Source organism: Pan troglodytes, chromosome 7 (assembly GCF_028858775.2).
Source record: "Pan troglodytes isolate AG18354 chromosome 7, NHGRI_mPanTro3-v2.0_pri, whole genome shotgun sequence".
NCBI classification, from domain to species: Eukaryota; Metazoa; Chordata; class Mammalia; order Primates; family Hominidae; genus Pan; species Pan troglodytes.
In genome coordinates this window covers 73,361,693-73,381,692 of record NC_072405.2, presented here as the reverse complement: position 1 = coordinate 73,381,692, position 20,000 = coordinate 73,361,693, and the positions used below count along the sequence as shown (strand labels likewise).

At 38.4% G+C, this 20,000-nt stretch overlaps 1 protein-coding gene across 5 annotated transcripts in view; it reads left to right on the top strand.

Annotated features, from left to right (window-relative positions):
- The window catches only part of CYP7B1 (cytochrome P450 family 7 subfamily B member 1), a 200,773-nt gene that overhangs the window by 63,914 nt on the left and 116,859 nt on the right, over positions 1-20,000 (top strand). Inside the window, exon 2 of one of the 5 annotated variants that reach the window (XM_054656791.2) lies at positions 6,468-6,586. The exons of the other annotated variants lie outside the window; for them this stretch is intronic. The gene's annotated coding sequence lies outside the window, so the exon portion shown is untranslated. The remainder of the gene's footprint in view (positions 1-6,467; positions 6,587-20,000) is intronic. 5 annotated transcript variants of the gene reach the window in all.

Below are 20,000 nucleotides of genomic sequence, written 5' to 3'. Positions count from 1 at the left end.
TTATCCAGATATAAATAGGCACCTTCTCTTGTGATTAGTCATCCTTCTCTTCCTGGTACAGAGAGTGGAGACACCCTTAGAAATGGAGATTTCCTTTATAGACATAAATTTTTCTTACAAAAGGGTAACTTCTACTCTGTTTTTGACCCTCTCCTGTGTCTGTGATTTCTCAAAATCAGCTCAAAATAATTCTTATGCCAAAGCGACATATTTTGCAGTGCATATTTTTTCTAGTATAGTATATCCATTTTAGAAAAAATATTGTATATCCATTTTTAAATAAATATATAGATATTGAGGGAACATGCAGTTTTTATAGATCAGGAACTCACTGAGGCAAGTTTAGAGAGCAGTGGTCTAGATCAGGGGTCCTCAGTCTCCAGGCCATAGACCCAGTACTGGTCCATGGTCCACCTCCTTAGCTCCACCTCCTCCAGGTCAGTGGCAGAATTAGATTCTCATAGGAGTGACAAATCCCTGGTGCCAAAAAGTTTGGGGATGCTGGTCTAGGGAGCCTATTGTCCTAAAATATTTTCCCCATTCCTTTTTCTTGGTAAAAACCAAATGAGTTATAATAGTGACCAACCTAATTTTCAGGCAACCAGTATACTTATGCTTTTGTTTAAAAAAAAGTTTGTAAAGAAAAGTGTTTATGCTTTCTGTAGTTAAAAGTTATGTTAGCAAATAAAGGGGTGTCTTTACCCAGTAGAACAGTCTAGAGATGCTTAGAACAATCTTCACATGATATATAGGACTACAAATAAACATTTGTTGACCTAGTAGGTTTTAGATACTAGGACTAGGCACTGGGGATCTGCTATGGTTTGCATGTTTATGTCCCCTTCAAAATTCATGTTGAAACTTATAATAACCAATGCAACAGCATTAAGTGGTGTGGCCATTGGGAGGTGATTAAGTCATGAGGATTATGCCATCATGAATGGATTAATGCCTTATGAAAGGGCTTGAGAACCAGGTAGGCCTGGTTTCCCTTTTTGCCCTTCCATCTTTTCTACCATGTGAAGACTCAATATTCAAGGTGCATTTTAGAAGCAGAGATACCGGACACTGAACCTGCTGTCACCTTGATTTTGGACTTTCCAGCTTCTAGAACTGTGAGAAAATTAATTTCTGTACTTTATAAATTACCCAGTCTCAGGTATTTTGTTAGAGCAGCACTAGTGGACTAAGGATCCAGAGGTAAAAAAGGCAGGTGTGATCTCCGTCCTTTTGGGGCACACAGTCTAATTTGTTTATCGTACTCATAAGTTTGTGATTATTAGTTATAAGAATTGAATGTGTTATTATTTGTAAAGCACTTACTACAATACCTGAGTACAAAGTAAGCACATAAATACATATACACTATAAAGCAAAAGTACTGAATATGAACAGAATGTATAGTGGGATGGTGTTCACCTAGCCTTAGTTTCCCTGAGGAAGTGACTTTTATTTTTATTTTTTTAATTTTAATTTTAATATATTTTTTGAGATGGGGTCTGGCTCTGTTGCCCACACTGAAGTGCAGGGGCACAATCATAGCTCACTGCAGCCTCAAACTCCTGGGCTCAAGCACTCCTCCTTCCTTAGCCTCCAAAATAGCTGGGACTATAGGCATGCACCACAATGCCTGGCTAACTAAAAAAAAATTGTAGAGATGGAGTCTCCCTAGGTTTCCCAGGCTAGTCTCCAACTTCTGGCCTCAAGTGATCCCCCTGCCTCAGCCTCCCAGGCAGCTGGGATTGCAAGCATGGGTCATAGCACATGGCAGAAGTGATTTTTAACTTGAGACCTCAAAGCTGAGTAGAAATTTCCAAGTACCTTCCAAAAATGCCAAGCCTGTGTCAGCCTTCACACAAAGGCTGGCTTTCTAGGTGTGACTTGGCAAGCAGTAGTAGCGTATGGTAGAGAAGAGCTGTCCTGTGCATGTGGAACTGATTGGTGATCAAATTCTTCTTTGTAAATACTGCTCACTACTGTTGGGCAGTTGTGAGGAGATAGGAGATAATGCCCATAAAGCACTAGTTAGTCCTCAGATGGTGGGTGAGAAATGTTATCTCATCCTGTTTTACCTGCATTGGCATCAAAAGCCGCTGTGTATCCACTGGAGAGGGGAGGCCTGGAATGTAGCCTTGAGGAATTCCAAGCTCTCTTTAGTCTCTAGCGCATCAGATCATTGTTCATCCTTCAATATAGTAGGGGGACCCATCTCTTAAAGTGGTCAGATTTCACTTACATTTTCTTTTTAGCACATGGTTACTGTGCCCCTGAAAAAACTCATCAGAGTTCTCTATATATGTGTGTGTGTGTGCATACATATTGTATTAGTGCATTCTCATGCTGCTAATAAAGACATACCTGAGACTGGGTAGTTTATGATAAAAATAGACTCATACAAATATGGAAAGAGCATGCCATCATGAATGGATTAATGCCTTATGAAAGGGCGGGAGAACCAGGTAGGCCTGGTTTCTCTTTTTGCCCTTCCAAAGAGATTTAATTGACTCACAGTTTAGCACAACTGGGGAGACCTCAGAAAACTTAACAATCATGGTGGAAGGGGAAGCAAACACATCCTTCATCACAGGGCAGCAGGAAGGAGAAGTGCAGAGCAAAGGTCGGAAAAGCCCCTTAAAAAGCCATTAGATCTCCTGAGAACTCACTCAGTATTATTTGAACAGCATGAGGGGACTGCCCCCATGATCTAATCACCTTCCACAAGTTTCCTTCCACAACTCGTTGGGATTACAAATCAAGATGAGATTTGGATTGGGGACACAGAGCCAGACCATATCATTCTGTCCCCGGCCCCTCCCAAATCTCATCTTTCTCACATTTCAAAACACAATATGCCATCCTAACAGTTCCCCAACGTCGTAACTTATTTCAGCATTAACCCAAAAGTGCAAGTCCATGGTCTCATCTGAAACAAGGCAAATCCCTTCTGCCTATGAGCCTGTGAAGTCAAAAGCAAGTTAGTTACTTCCTAGATACAATGGGGGTACAGGCATTGGGTAAATACACCCATTTCAGATGGGAGAAATTGGCCAAAACAAAGGGACTACAGGCCACATGCTGTCCAGAATCCAATAAAGCAGCCATTAAACCTTAAAGTTCCAAAATGATCTCCTTGGACTTCATATCTCACATCCAGGTCACACTGCTGCAAGAGGTGGGCTTCCATGGCTTTGGGCAGCTCTGCCTCTGTGGCTTTGCAGGGTACAGCTCCCCTCCCAGCTGCTTTCACAGGCTTGCCTTGACTGGGTGTGGCTTTTCCAGGTGCACAGTACAAGCTGTAAGTGGATCTACAATGCTAGGTTCTCGAGGACAGTAACCCTCTTCTCACAGCTCCACTAGGCAGTGCCCCAGTGGAGACTCTGTGTGTGGGCTCCTACTCCACATTTCCCTTCTGCACTGCCCTAGCAGAGGTTCTCCATGAGGGCTCTGCCCCTGTAGCACACTTCTTCCTGGACATCCAAGTGTTTCCACACATCCTCTGAAATCTAGGTGGAGGTTCCCCAACCTCAGTTCTTGACTTTGGTACACCACAGGCCAAACACCACGTGGAAGCCACCAAGGCTTGGGGCTTACACCCTCTGAATTCATGGCCTGAGCTGTAACTTGGCTCCTTTTAGCAGCTGGAGCTGAAGCATCTGGGACACCGGACACCATGTCACAAGGACACCATGTCACCAAATCTAAAGACATGGTGAATGAAACCATTTTTTCCTCCTAGGCCTCTGGGCCTATGATGAGATGGGCTGCTGTGAAGGTCTCTGACATGCCCTGGAGACATTTTCCCCACTGTCTTTGTGATTAACATTCAGCTCCTTGGTACTTACGCAAATTTCTGCAGCAGGCTTGAATTTCTCCCTAAGAAATGAGTTTTTATTTTATATCTCATCATTAGGCTGCAGAGTTTCCAAACTTTTATGCCCTGCTTTCTCTTGAACGTTTTGCTGCTTAGAAATTTCTCCTGCCAGATACCCTAAATCATCTCTCTCAAATTCAAATTTCCATAGATCTCGAGGGCAAGGGCAAAATGCTGCCAGTCTCTTTGCTAAAACATAGCAAGAATCACCTTTGTTACAGTTCCCAACAAGTTTCTCCATCTGAGACCTCCATACAGTTCCCAACAAGTTCTCCATCTGAGACCAGGAAGTTCCAAACTTTCCCACAACTTTCTGTCTTCTGAACCCTCCAAATTGTTCCAGCTTCTGCCTGTTACCCAGTTCCAAAGTTGCTTCCACATTTTTGGGTATCTGCAGCATCACCCCACTCCTGGTACCAGTTTACTATACTCCATTCTCCCGCTGCTAATAAAGACATACCGGAGACTGGGTGATTTATAAAGAAAAGAGGTTTAATTAACTCACAGTTCAGAATGGCTGGAGAGGCCTCAGAAAACACTGTGATGGCAGAAGGGGCAGCAGACACATCGTTCTTCACAGGGCAGCAGGAAGGAGAAGTGCAGAGTGAGGAGGGAAAAAGCCCCTTATAAAACCATCAGATCTTGTGAGAACTCACTCAGTATCATGAGACCAGCATGAGGCGACCGCTTCCATGATCTAATCACCTCCCACAAGATCCCTCCCCTAGTACGTGGGGATTACAATTCATGATGAAATTTGGGTGGGGAAACAGAGCCAGACCATTTCATATATACAGAGTGTGTGTGTGTGTGTGTGTGTGTGTGTGCAGACAGTCCTTGCTTCACAGGGTTCCAATTTCCATGAATTTCAGTAACCATGGTTTAGTTATATAATACCAGTACTCCAACAACACAGTTCAAATTTTAGTTACCACATTGTGTTAACTGAGTAATTGCATAACATATACATTTAACTGCCAGATCTTTAGCTCACAAATCATTAGGTAGATAACAGGTACTCATCTCAATCAATGACCAATCATGTCATGTTTTTCAAAGTCTGCCATGATGGGTCACTGCACGTCTGCTATTCAGTTCATGCACAGATCACAAAGCATGTACCTTTGTTGCCTTCTTGTCTCTCAGTGATAAACCTATGGGATATTTTACAAAAATTGAAGCTTAAAAGAGGGAATTGGACAACAAAGATGACTGGGCACAGTGGCTCATGCCTGTAATCCTAGCACTCTGGGAGCCTGAGGAGGGTGGATCACTTGAGGTCAGGAGTTTGAGACCAACCTGGCCAACATGGTGAAACCCCATCTCCACTAAAAATACAAAAAAAAAAAAAAAAAAAAATTACCCGGACATGGTGGCATGTGCCTGTAGTCCCATCTACTTGGGAGGCCGAGGCAGGAGAACTGCTTGAACCCAGGAGGTGGAGGTTGCAGTGAGCTGAGATGGTACCACTGCATTCCAGCCTGGGTGACAGAGCGAGACTCTGTCTCAATCAATCAATCAATCAATAAAAGAAAATGCAGCAAAGAAACAAAAAGTGATAAAACTGTAGGTGAAATTAGAATCAAACATATATAGAAGACATAGCTGACTAGGAATGTTGACAGCATAGCCATTCAAAAGACTAGATTCACAGCCAGAGGAACTTAGTGAAGGTGAACAATTTACCAACATAAATGAGAAAACTATTTGTGACAAAAAGGACAAAGATGTCCCAGAGGAAGTGACACTGACAAGAAACTTTACATTAAAAGAATGCTTCAAAATATTTCATAACATTCAGAGCACACAGGACAAAATGTTAGAATCGGATCCAAATTTAGAAAGGAATGTGATGATTCATCAGGACATAGGCAAGATGCTTACCCCATTTCTTGTAAGTTTCATGACGAGAAATTCAAGCTATTCTTGGTTAAGATTTTTATGAAGGGAAAAAATCTCATGCTTAAAATGTCTTCTGGTGTTTTAAATTACACTATGCTGGATAAATATTAGTTATATTAATTTTTTATTTCTCTAACATTTATAACTAACATAAGAGTTTTTAACGCCTCGATGAACAATTTTAAAGGTCAAAGAACAATCATAAATTTTTGCATTTATTATTAACACTGCTTTGCACAGTTCAGCATAAATGGTCATGTTTATGGCTCTGCACCATCTTGCAAGTCAAGGACTGCCTTCGTGTGTGTCTGAATGTGTCTCTGTAAGATTGTGTGTGCATGAATGTGTGTATGTGTGCATGTGTGAATATGTTTGTGTATGTTCTGATCAAGTAATGAAGGATAGAAAGTCCTAGATTAATACTTTTCACTTTGTTTTGATGTGTCAAGTATCATAAGATCATCTGAAATACATATTTACATTAGCTGTTATCTTAGAGCTTCTCTGATTTTCTTACAGTTTTTCTGAGACAGGGTATCGATCTGTTGCCCAGGCGGGAGTGCAGTGGCACTCGCACAGTTGTCTGCAGCCTCAACTTCCCAGGCTCAAGTGATCCTTAGACCTCAGCCTCCCTGATAGCTGGGACTACAGGAGTACACCACCACGCCCAGCTAATTTTTCTATTTTTTTATAGAGATGGGGTTTTGCCATGTTGCTCAGGCTGTTCTTGAACTCCTGGACTCAACGGATTCACCTGCCATGGCCTCCAAAAGTGCTGGGATTATAGGTGTGAACCACTGAACCTGGTCTAAGGTAGAATTTCTTGGGTAGGATATTCTCTCTTAACAGTGTTTTTTCACTCATTGCATTATAAACAATTTAAGAAATGGCAGAAATTTCTTGAACATTTTGAAACTGAATTTCAGTTGTTTTCCTGATTTTTTCTAGAAGTGTTTGATAATTCTCTTGAGTTTTTCTTAATGATAATAATCATTCTAATAAACACAATAATAGCAACCAACATTTACTGAACATTTAGTATGTGTCAGCTTCTTTGCAGAACATTTAATATATATTATGAGGAAATGCAATGCTTTTCTTTTACTCAACAATTATAATAACTTAAAATTTGAATACATCCGGAAGGAGAAGTCTTTTACACATCAATTATGGTTGGTGTAACTGACACCTTAAGAGTTTTTCACATCTGAGATAAGGGGCTAACAGTGTGGGGAAGGATCTGTTGCTGATCTCTGCAGTTTTGCTCACTGCATGTGACCAAGTGGCTTTAGTGGCCTGAGACTTGCTCTCTAGAGAGAAGCGGTAAGATCTGACCACTGAAACCAGCACAAGGATCTAAAATGTGCTTTTACCTTGTATTTGGTAACAATATACTTGGTAACTTGGTGGTATGATATATGGAAAAAGAACCAGTCTAGTAAGTGCCTAGAGATACTGGCAGTGCATGATAATTAAACTCTCCAAATCCTCCCATAGAAAACTCAATGAGCTGTATTTACTTCTTTCTGGCATTATAAAAATTATGTATCCTTTTATGTGTGGAGACAGTTCCTTAGGGATGAAGAGTTATGCATGCTCATTAACAGAAGAATGTGTACCACAGCAGGTACTGCATGCTAAACCCAAGACTTATGACCCTATTGTCCAAATGAGTGGCAAGCATAACTTCTCCATTGTGGTGGTGAATGAGAGGATGAAGAGATAATGACGGTAATGAAAGAGGTTAATTTAAATGTTCTTGATCCATACTTTTGTTGAATATTCAGATATATTTCAAATTAACCATGCTTCTTAAAAGGTTGGAATCCAAGTGTATTTTTTTTTTGCTTAATTTCCTGTGTTTTGAAATAGAAGATACCATTGGAGTTCTGTGTTAGAATTGTCCAAGCACATTGCCCTGGCTGTGAACCTTGAGTATTGGTTTTAAGTCTGTCAGTCTAAAAAAACTTTAGATTGTTCTCATTGGGCTTTCTAGACTGACTTTCCCTGACTCTGTGGGCATGTGTATTAGCATAATCTTTGCCTAAAGATTTCTATTTGGTCAACTGTTCCCTATAGTCCTTTTCAGTTTAGAAGAATGCAGTACTGGGACAGATGCGGTGGCTTTGATGTTGGAATCTTCATGATAATTCTTCTTTTCAAAAACTTAGGTCCTTTGTGTCATTTACTATTATGATCAATGTACATATTGTGTGAATACCTAATTCATGAGAATTGTCATGAAAATTGGTTCATTGACTGTATATACATTAAAAGATCTCAAGTGATCAAAAAGTAATTTGTGAGGAAAGATAATTGAATGAAAGCAACAAATGCTAGGGAATTATGTCATTTGGAAACCTAGTCAGCAAAGAGAAATGGTGAATTATTATACTTTTTGCCTAAAAGAAATAAGAAGGATAAAAATTTAGGCTCTCAAATGAAGGAAAATGAATTGAGAGCCTTTATAATACTGTATTGTCTCAGATTGGGTTCCTCAGAAGTAGAACTCCCAGGGGAAACCCTTAAGTGGGCAGGGAAAGCACAGCAGGGAAGGGAGAAAGTGGAGGAAGGGTTTGACTTAGCTTGGACAGAATCTCCCAGAGGGTGACTTCATTCGATCTAACCCTATAGCACTCTGGAGTATGAATTAGACCTATTTGTGTTGCAGGTTCACGCTCCTTCATCCCATACTCATTGGATGATAGTCTCAGGGTGTGCAAAGGATCATAGGCCCTCAGGCACTTCCCACTTTCTGCCCTTGTCACAAAGTGGCTCCATCAGCCTGAGAGTTGTCCTCCAAAGAGCTACAGGAATTGGGGGTGGGGGACTGAAAGCACCAGACCACAAAATCGGGGTGGGGTGCATGCAAAAGTGGCAAGAAGGAATGGGAAGGAGATTCAACGTTGTCTGCTATACAGATGATCCTAAGTTAACTTCAGAGTCGTTTCCAAAAGAAATTCTCCCAAATAATAGTGATGGTTATCTGTATTTGTACAGGCCACACAAGCTTCTCACATTTATTATCCCATTTAATCTTTGCCTTAACACAGCGAGGTAGAACACTCAAATCTTGCAAATCAGGCAGCTACTGTTCAGAGAAGCTAGGTAACTTGCTTAAAGATGCAGCGCCAAAAAATGGAAGGGCAAAGCCACAGCCAGCAACCCTGACTTCAATCTAGTGCCCGTTCCAATAGGAGGTTGCTTTTATTATGTACTTTTTTAACCTGGTTAGTTTCCCTGTGAGATTCAAACTACTTTTTGTAACTGGGTTCATTACTGGGCCATTAGTCAATGCATATTTTCTAAGCTGATTTCTATTAAATTGAATTTAAAAGGCAGACTTTCTTATCCCCCAACGTACATATTCAGTCTCTGCAATTTCTCAGATACTTGTAGATTTATGGGGCTAGCCTATGGGTCATTTTAAGTCACTTCTGAAACAACTTTGTTAATAAAAAGAAGAAAACATTTGGGAATAAAAGAAACAATTGAGGGCATTTTTTTTAAAAGATCAGAGGGGTAGAAGAAGGTTTCTTATCCTACATGTTTGTTCCATAAAAGGGATCTATATTTCTTTAGTTTCATCTCAAGAAGACAACACCTTAATTAAACTCCAGTGGGCCAGTTTAATTAAAAAATGTCAGTCAGATCCTCACAGGAGAACAAGATATCCATGAAACAGACGGTCTGCTTCCTTTGTGATTACTCAAAAATCTCTGGCCCTGCAGCCACACGACAGCGGATTGTTGTGGTGGGCAGAGCTTGTGCATATCCACTGAGAAGGGTGGGCTTTTGGTGGACCAATGAGCGAGGTCAGGGCATGATGAAGGAGAAGAGATACTAGGCAGCTGATCAGAATCTAGATTATCAACAGTCAGAGATGCTTTTCTCTATCACTGTGTGATACTAATGGATTCATAGTCATATTTTCTGTTTTCATCACCAAAAGATATCTAAGAAGTGTGTCAGTCTTCCCTCCCTGCTCCTCCTCCTAACCTACCTTCCTCTCCCACTCTCTGCATTCCCTTCTGTGATCTGACAGGCCCAAGCCTTGCAGTTATGTGTGCATATGAGAGCCTTTTAGTAGCTACTTCAGCCTGAATCCAGCTCCCACTGTCAGCAAGGAAGCCACCTTCTGAAACCCTAGGGCAAGAGTCAGGGAGAAGGATTTAAGAATCACAATGTATTGAGGACTTAGAGTAGTCATTCCTGCTTCTAGGTGTTTTAAATGCATGATTTCACATAATGCTGACTTTAACATTACCTAACTTGACACAGGGGGAAAGTGGAGAGAGACATTCAGTGATTCTCCAAAAGTATAAAGCAAGTGTAGAAGTGGACAGGGTGTGACACCTTTCTTTCTCACAATAAGGGTCATGGCTGATACTTTTATAACAAAACACAGCTTAACAAGAGAAAAGCATAGCATCTTTATTTAAATAATCAACATTTTATGTGACTTGGGAGCCTTCACAATGAAGACCCAAAGACTCAGAGAACACTGCCTATTTTTATGTGTAGGTTTGGTGAAAAATGGACAGCTATGTAGAAATGTGATTGGACCAAAGGGGGTGATCTAATGGTTACGGATTGATGGGGAAACCCAACAAGGCCTCCCATCTGTTCAGATTCTTCTTGGCTTCTCTGTTGTAGTATTTCTTCTCACTGGAATGGGGCAGGAACCCTCTGGAATGAGGGTCTTATGACGTACTATCGGACAAGGTTAGGTCAGAGAATTTCTTTACAGCCAGCTGACAGACAGAAAGACAGGGGAAGGTTAGAGTAATATTTCTAGGTTTTATATCTGTCTTTGGGGAAAAGGGGAACTGCCTTGGGGAAGAGGAATTCTGTTTATTCTGACTCACCTTAAGAGAGAGCCAGGGAAGAGAAACAGGAGGGCAGGAGGGCAGAGAGATCTTCGTTCTGAGGCTGCTTCTGAGCCCTACATCTTTTAGTTCAAAGTACTCAGCACACCAAAGCATCATACTTTGGAGTATCATTTTCAGAGCCCCAATACAAGCAAATGAAGAAACTAGGAATTAACCTGCAAAGCTGCCCGTTAACCTGAAAAGCTTCCAGCCAGACTTGCTTCTCAGACATCTCTTCTTTATTTGTGAAAATGACTTTATTGTTTTAATCTGATTATTTAACTGTTACAGGCTCATTGTAAAAATCAGATATATCAGAATAATATGCTGTTGTCATTGAGGACTTTTGGAAAAAAATTCATTCTTTTGGCTGGGCGCGGTGGCTCACATCTGTAATCCCAGCACTTTGGGAGGCTGAGGCGGGTGGATCACGCGAGGCCAGGAGTTAGAGACAAGCCTGGCCAACATGGTGAAACCCCATCTGTACTAAAAATACAAAAATTAGCTGGGCGTGGTGGCTCATGCCTGTAGTCCCAGCTACTTCAGAGGCTAAGGCAGAAGTTAGGAGAATCTCTTGAACCCAGGAGGCAGAGGTTGCAGTGTATCGAGATTGCGCCACTGCACTCCATCTAGCCTGGGTGACAGATCGACACTCCATCTCAAAAAAAAAAAAAAAAATTATTCTTTTGGTTACTAGCCAACCCTCCACCCCTACCTCCCCCAACCCCGTTCCTTTCTATGCTTATATCAACAACCTGTACATAGCCTTTCAGACCGTTCTCTGTGGGCATATGATCTGTTCAGAACTTTGTTTATACACTCATGTATGTGGAGGGATTTTGCCAGTTAGTTTTTTAAAGATGTGTTCTCTGCATCTTATTTTTTATTTAAGAGTATATCATGAAAAATTGTCCTGGTCAACTGGTGTAGCTTTAACAGACTCTTTTAACGTTCTATAATATTCCATACTATGAATGGCCGACAGTTTTTCTACTTTGTTTTTGTTTTTTTTTCTTTTTTAGCCCCAAGAAACAATTCTACAGCAAATATCTTTGATTATGTATGATTTTACACTGGTGCTTTTATTTCTTTGAGATTGGTTTCTTAAAGGTGAGGTTTTAGGGTTGAAAAATGTTTGCATGTCTTATTTTAACAGATATCTTTAGATTGCCTAAGCAGTTTCTAGAACATGATTATACTTTATAACAAAAATCCATCAGACATAACTATGGACATGTGTTCCCAACTAAAATCCAACTTTTACAAATCTTGACTGTCTTAGTCAAATGTGTTAATAAAGATTTCAACCCTGGATTAGGTACAGACTGGAATGGTAGTATGCTTACTTGTGAATTTCCCTGCTGAACTTCTGGGTTACTTAAAATTCACAAAAGTTCTAAAAATTTTACTTATTGGGCATTTGGATAAAAAATTGTGGCATAGCACATCAATTTTGGCATTTATTGATAGAAACTTGATGTTGTGTCATTATAGAATGATAGGAGTTTGGAGGGGGAAGTGTTACATTGACTGCTACTGATTTTATCTTGTGTATGGTTCCTCCATATACTGTAGAAAGCACCATAAACTGTAGAATTACTGTGAATCATGTCCTGATGGAATGTGTCACTGGAGCATGCTGCAGAGTTATCTCATGTAGTGCTTTGTTGAAAGCCTATTTCCAAAATGGTTTTCAAAATGTTCAAGTTTTTAGAAAGAAGTAGACATTTATTTAAATTTACTTTAAAGACTACTGATTCAGGGCTAATGATTGTATAGTTTATTAATCAAATGTATTTAGCAGAAAAAAAAGCCAGCTACGATTCACTTACAATTGAGATTTTACTCTATTTTAACGTTATTTTAATGAGCTACAGATTTGAATGTGGGCTTTGTTCATCTGTTGCTTCCGCTCAATTGCAGTTTCACCCTAAGAAGACACAAGACAGATTGATCAGGCTTCCAGTCATTGTGAGGCTTAAATGAAGTGAACAGGGCCTTATGTTTCTAAACCAAATGAGAGGATTAAGGCAAAAAAATAATAATAAAAAAAAACCTCCCGCCCCCCCCGCAAAAAATCATTCTACACCCGTTAAGTCATTTGTTTGATTTTCTTAAATTTTATACTACGAGATCCCAGTTTTCCTAGGTAAGCATCAGGAGTTGAAACCATAAAAGTGAAAATTGCAAATATCCCACAGAACTATTAACATGTGTCCATGTAAGCAAAAAACTACTGTGTTATCTCATTTTTTGACACACACTAATTTCAATGCAAAAGTAAAAGCATTAAAATTATGTTAGATTTTTTCTAGTAGCTAATGTCCTTATGTCTAAAGTTAGAAAGGTATTTATCATCTAATGCTTTGTTGAAATTATTTCATGTTTATTTGATTTCTTTACATTAAAATGAATTTGTTTGAATTGAAACATGATTTTTATGGCTAATATTCATAGCCATATTTTCAACACTGAGTTTGTCTTGGGGAACTTCTCTGATGGGCCACATAAGGTCTGGGAAGCACATACTGGACAGCTTAGGCTGCTCTGTTTTCCATTTGCAAGTACAGTCTAGAGAGGCCAGGGCCTTCCAACATAGAGTTTTCCTTTGTAATTATAAACTAGTTTTGCTGCGTAAGATGCAAAAGGAACTTCACTTTCAGGAAGCAACTTACAGCATGATGTATGGCAGCTTTGGCCAATTTCATTAAACAAGAAATTAATTATAGTTTCTGAACTTCCATGGCTCAACCTCCTGATAACAAGAAAAGCATTGTATGCTCCTGTTATGCTAATTTTTAAAATTATAAATTGTTTATAGTTAATTCGAGGTTTATAAGTTAAATTTTTAAGCAAGAACAGGCCCTGATTAACAATAATCAAATTTCTATAAACTGACATTCTTGGTGGAATAATACAGATTCTTTTGACTTATTTGAATAATTCAATAAATGAAACATTTACAGTAGATAATGTTATCTATATCATATGTGTCATAATTATATAGGCTATGTATCTTGCTATCTATCATAAAGATATAGTGTTATTTACTGCAAATGTTTTCATAGATATGAAATATATATCTGTAAATATTTTCATCTATACAAAGTATTATTTTGTATATATTAGATAGAATCCAGGACGGCTGTAAGTCATACACACTTTTAAGACGGTAAATTTCAAGAGGAGAGCTTGCTGTTGTGAAAAAGTCCTATCGCTAATACTGTGCATCACAAATATTAATCTTTTAATCATCCTTCACCTACATTTATACATTGGTTTTGCTTAAAGTGCGACAGACCTATTTTAGTTTTCCCTGAGAGATTGTTGGTTATTTTAATTTGGCTTTTTACAGATTGATATATTTAGACCCCTAAATGATGAATAGATGTGGTAAGACCAAAATAATACCAAATAAAATACAGAAGCTATGATTTTTTTAAATTAGTGGGAAAAAATGATATCTATATGATCCTGTTTGAGCAAAGCCAGGAATTCACTTAACGCTTTCTAGCAGTCAGGGCAGATGTTTATTTTGTACTGGAGCTAGTATAAGTTGGTGAATGACAGAATTGTTTGTAATTTCGACAAAGATAGGTGTTGTTTTTCTGTTTACTTTTTGATTAAGATTAATTTCAAATATTGAATACATTCACCTTTAAAGCAAAAGCAAAGCAAAAAATAGCAAGAAAGTTTAGATTGACTTTATAGGTAAAAAAAAAACCAGGTAAGAATCAGTTTTCTATACTTTGTTATTTGTGATGATGTTTGATTTTGTAACATTTTTTATTTTGATCTTTTGTTTTGGTTTTAAATAATAGATTTTTGTTTAAAAATATCTTATTTATATATTCAATTTCTGATAGGTTTTTGCATAAAGAAAAAAAGCCTTTCTTAGTAATTTACAAATAGATTAAATCAAAAAGATAATTGAGAAGCTTTTGGCAACCCCTGCTGAGAAAGTATATAGCATTTTCATTACCCAGAGACCATTATGCTAGTTATTAATTTTGATAAAATTTAAAATGCATCTACATATAGTTTCACAATTACATAATTTAAGGGAACATTTTTGACACAAGAAATTTATATTTCTTGAACTAATGTGTCTTTTAAAGTATGCACATGGTATATACATTTAGGTCTCAGACAAAGATGTATGAATTAAAGTTATATAATAACATATAGCCAACCTTAAAGAGCTTAATTTCCTCTTAATGGCATGCATATACAGCCATTAGTGGATGTTTTTGCATTGCTTTGAGTATTAACAATTTCTCTGAATAGTCTGTGTATCTAAGTAACCATGATTGTGGTTCATTTCACTTAATGGTCATTCATATAAAATTAAAGCTCAGAGTATTATTATTTGCTTCAGCTAATACCAGTTATATTACTCTTTTATAGGTCAGCTGATATTTTCACATAACAGATTTTCCCAGTCTCTTGACTTTTTCATTTTATTGTGTTGTTTCTTTCATTGATATTGCCCTCATAAGTTCAAGGTGAAGTTTTCAACTTCAAAGTTATAAGTCAGTTTTCATGTAAACAATTGGCAACAACCATCTTCGACATCGTCTTTTTTTTTTATTCAGCTTTGCATTCTGTTATGTAAATGACCATACCTGTGTGTCTCTAAAAAATCTCTATTTATAATGGGCACATTAAAAAATCCTTAGCTATTCAGTGTTTTTCTACAAATAAATGTAAAGTGGGTTCATTGTGCCTTAGATTAAAGGCTAGTAAGGCAGACAAAAGGGACACCATTGCAAATTAAACCATAAAGTTCTGAAGTATTATTAAGAGGTTCACAGATACTATGTTCCAATCAGGCTCAATAAGGGTTGAATTCCTATTCTGTTTCTAAAGCCTCCAAAAAGACATGGGAAGGGACCCAGAGTTAAAGTCGTCAAATAGAAAGCACTTAGGCCAAGAGCACATGAATGTATGGCTGGGTAATGTGCCTTTCATCTTTGAAATAAAAACAGTTCAGTTCAATTGGAAGTGAAGTTTCTACCCTTTGAGAAAGTTTATTTTAATGAGTTTTCATTTTATGCGTGGGCTGTTCTTTAATCGAGGCTGTCCCATTGAAGTCTTACCCAATGAAGACGCAAGACAGATTGTCCAAGCTTGCGGCTATTGTTAGAGGTTGATGAAGTGTATGGGCCCTTATGGTTGATAACAGAAGTAGATGGTCAAAGCCAATAAATAAAACCTTAACTCTGATTGTTGGATGCTTTATGCTGAAAAGGTTTCCATTAGCATGGATTTTTGGTTTTGAAGGACTTGTGAACCCAAAGGCAGCGTGTAGCTCTGTCACACAAACTAAGTCACTTAGACAAGCAGCAATCTGTCCTAGCTGATAAACTCAGTTTCGCTTTTAAAATTTTAGACTTCTTTTCAGAAGTCAACATTGTTAATATCTTGACAGACAATTAACTTAATAATACATGAATCGCTGCACTCACTACTGATTTATCATGAAAGTGTAGTTTAAGGAGGTCATGTATGCTTTGCTTTGTGGGGATCTTAATGATGTAAATTTTAGAAATATAAATTTAATATATTTTAAGTGGTTGATATCTGAGTGTGCGGAGGGGAGAAAGAGACCTTATGGTTTTAGTCATGGAATGAACTCAATTGTCATAAATGTAGGTTGCTCATTGAAATGACCTTTATATGCTCTCTTCAAATTTTTATTATTCTAAATGCCATTTAATCTAATTTCTTGGCAATGGATATGGTCAGTTGTGTATCCACTGTTGTCTTAAAATTTACCAAAACTGTGTGTTATGAGCTGAAATTCCTTAAAAATCTGTTCCAGTGACCTCACAACTATATATGTTAGAAGCCACTACATCCCATGATTTCAGTCGTGATTGTTGTAGTAGAACAGATGGAGCCTTGATGACTTTGAGGGGGTAACCCTGCCCATAATTGCCTTGCCACTGGAATGCTGGGACTTCCGGGAATCTACTTTATATTTACCTTCCAGTTACCCTAAGGAAAATCCACCTCTGACAATTGTGGGACACAGATGCAAATGTGACCCTTAGCCCATATCTTGCACCTGCCATTCTACGGGGACCTTGTCTGCCTGGAATGGACCACTCTGCCCACAGGAAGCTCCATCAAACTTTCACCCCAAACAACAGCCATCGGCTAACCTCAGACCTGGAGGTGAACATAATGGCTTCATGTTTGGCTTTTGGGGGATAGACCCAAGAAGGAAGCCCATGTATGCCCCAGAAGGGGACTTCTTACTGTTGAACAGGGAATCCCAATTTCTGAGCAGCTGGACCATGAGCACAAAGATGGAGGGGCTAGGGCAGCATGTCCCCTTGGGTGCTGGATTCCTTGCCTTTGGAGAGAGGTGTAAGCCTAGGAAGATTCAGGGCAGAAACCCTGGTGCTTAGTCCTGACAAGCAGTACTGGGATTACAGGTGTGAGCCACCACGCTTGGCCAAAAAGCCAACTCTTACAGATGTGCATCAGAATGGACATGGTGGCTTGTTATGGCTCCAAATATGTTATTTTATACTACTGAGCGACCCTGGGATGTGTTGTTAATACCATTGACTCTTGGGCTAATGATGAATGAAGAGGTAGTTAATAACTCTCACTTTGAATATTCAATAGGGATGCAACTACCTGAAGTCAGTGATTTATACTTTATTTAGGCCTTTGAAATGCCATATACTAGATATACCAACATATATTACATAAATAGCTTGAGTTGTTCCTTTAATGCTCTTATACAACCATGATCATTAAGGGTGGAATATATGAACTCGTGACTGTATAGCAATTTGCAGTAATAAATATAGTAATTTATTTTTAATTGTTTCATGTCTATATTATAATTATAATGATTTGCTAGATATAATAGTCTTATATTACAATATTACAATGATTTGCTAGAAAAATGTTATTTACATTCTTTTTCCAAAAAAAAAAAAACTTTTTTTTTGGAGGCAGGGTCTGATTCTGTTGCCCAGGCTGGAGTGCAGTGGTGCAATCTCACCTTATCGTACCCTCCACTTTCTGGGCTCAAGTGATCTTCCCACCTCAGGCTCCTGAGTAGCTAGAGGCATGCACTACCACGCCCTGCTAATTTTTGTATTTTTTGTAGAGACAGAGTTACGCCATGTTGCTGAGGTTGATCTCAAACTCCTGGGCTCAAGCAATCCTCCTGTGCTGGCCTCCCAAAGTGCTGGGATTACAGGTGTGAGCCACCACACTAGGCCAAAAAAATAACTCTTAGAGATGTGCATCCGAATGGACATAGTGGCCTGTTATGGCTCCAAATGTGTTATTTTATACTTTGAGACTACCTAAAGGTAGAATAGATACATGATTTAGGGGAATTATACTATTTTGTTTCATTAAACAATTACATCTGAATGGCACTCATGAATGGTAAAGAGCTAGCAAGTCAATAAACAGTCGTACAATTTTCACAACATTCTGAAATGTTCAACCAAAATGATTGGAAAATTAGCAGTGACAACATGGAATCTCTTTGATACTGTTTTATCTCCCTTCCCTCTGCAGTTAAAAAATAGAATGTAACAAACCTGCACATTGTGCACATGTACCCTAGAACTTAAAAGTATAAAAAAAAGAGTAAAAGAATGGAAAAAAAAGATGTACCATGTAAACATTAATCATAAAAAGCTGGAAAAGGCTATATTAATATCAGACATAGTATCCCACTTCAGAACAAGGCATATTACCAGCACTAAAGAGACATTTTATTTTGATGAAACAGTTAATACATTAAGAAGCCATAACCATGCTAAAAGTGTACACACTTTATGATAGAACTTTAAAATAAATGAAGCAACAACTGGCAAAAGTAATAGAAAAATAGACAAACCTATAATTGTGGTTGGATAGTGTAGCACTCCTCCCTCAGTAATTGTTTGAAGTATAAAAGACAAACAATAGTAAGCATGTTGATTTGGACCATACTATCAACCAACTTAGTCTAACTGACATTAACAGAACACTGCAACCAACACCTGAGCCATACACTGGGTCATAAAACAAAGTTTAATAAATTTTAAAGAATTGGAGTATTACAGAGTATTTTATTTTATTTTATTTTTGAAATGGAGTCTCGCTCTGTTGCCCGAGCTGGAGTGCAGTGGCGTGATCTTGGCTCACTGCAACCTCCACCTCCCGGGTTCAAGCGAGTCTCAGGCCCCAGGCTCCTGAGTAGCTGTGATTACAGGTGCCTACCACCACGCCTGGCTAATTTTTGTACTTTTAGTAGAGATGGGGTTTCACCATGTTGGCCAGGCTGGTCTCGACCTCTTGACCTCAGGTGATCTGCCCGCCTCGGCCTCCCAAAGTGCTGAGATTACAGGTGTGAGCCACCGTGCCCGGCTCTGAAGTGGGATACTATGTCTGATATAGTATTTTCCATAAATGTTTAGGGATAAATTTAACAAAAGATATGATAACTTCTTGGATAAAAACTATGAAACATTGCTGAGAGAAGTGAAAGATCTTTTAAAACAGAGATATTAAAAAGCATGCTATCTGACTAATATGGAATTAAATTAAAAGTAAATGAAAAATATATCACAAAGAAGTTCTTACATGTTTAGGACTTAAGCAACCACTTCTAAATACTATAATTTTAAGTAAGAGAATTCAGAAAAGAAGATTAGAAAATAATTTGAGAGACAGCTAAAAACAGTGCTTAACGCAAAACATAAGCTTTAAATGCTTATGTTAGAACATAAGAAAAGATTTAAAATGCATGTTTTATGTTTTCACTTAGAGAAGATGAAAAACAGGCATAAACTAAACTGAAATTAAGTTGAAAGAATAAAATATTTGTTAATTTAAAAAAATAGAAATAATGGAATAGGTATCAATTGTTGAATATTACCAGTAGCCTGAACTCACAGAGTGTTTCTCCCTTTTCTTCATTTGGGGAACAAATCATAGGGAACTTAGTGGTTTCCCCTGCAACTGTAATTACAGGCTGTGTCCGTGTTAAGAACTAAAAGATTCAGATGCTTAAATTTATGTTCATGTTACTATGCTGTAGAGGTCTTTCTCCTTTCTCTACGTTTCCCTCTTTTGGGTGTAGAAAGAAGCAGTGGGAGTTAGGCAGTGAGTTCTCCTCTCACATTTTCCCATTTTCCCTCTGTTGCCAGTGATTTTGCTAAAATCAAAGTGATGTTATGAGGATTTTTGTAGGGGTGTGAGGAACGGAAAAAAAATAGAGGTAAGATCTTGGAAGTGTAGCAAAATGGGATGTTCTTTCCTCTTCTCTATATTTTGTAGTAAAATCTATAAGGAGGAATAAAGTGACTAGCAAGGATAACAATGAGAGAAGT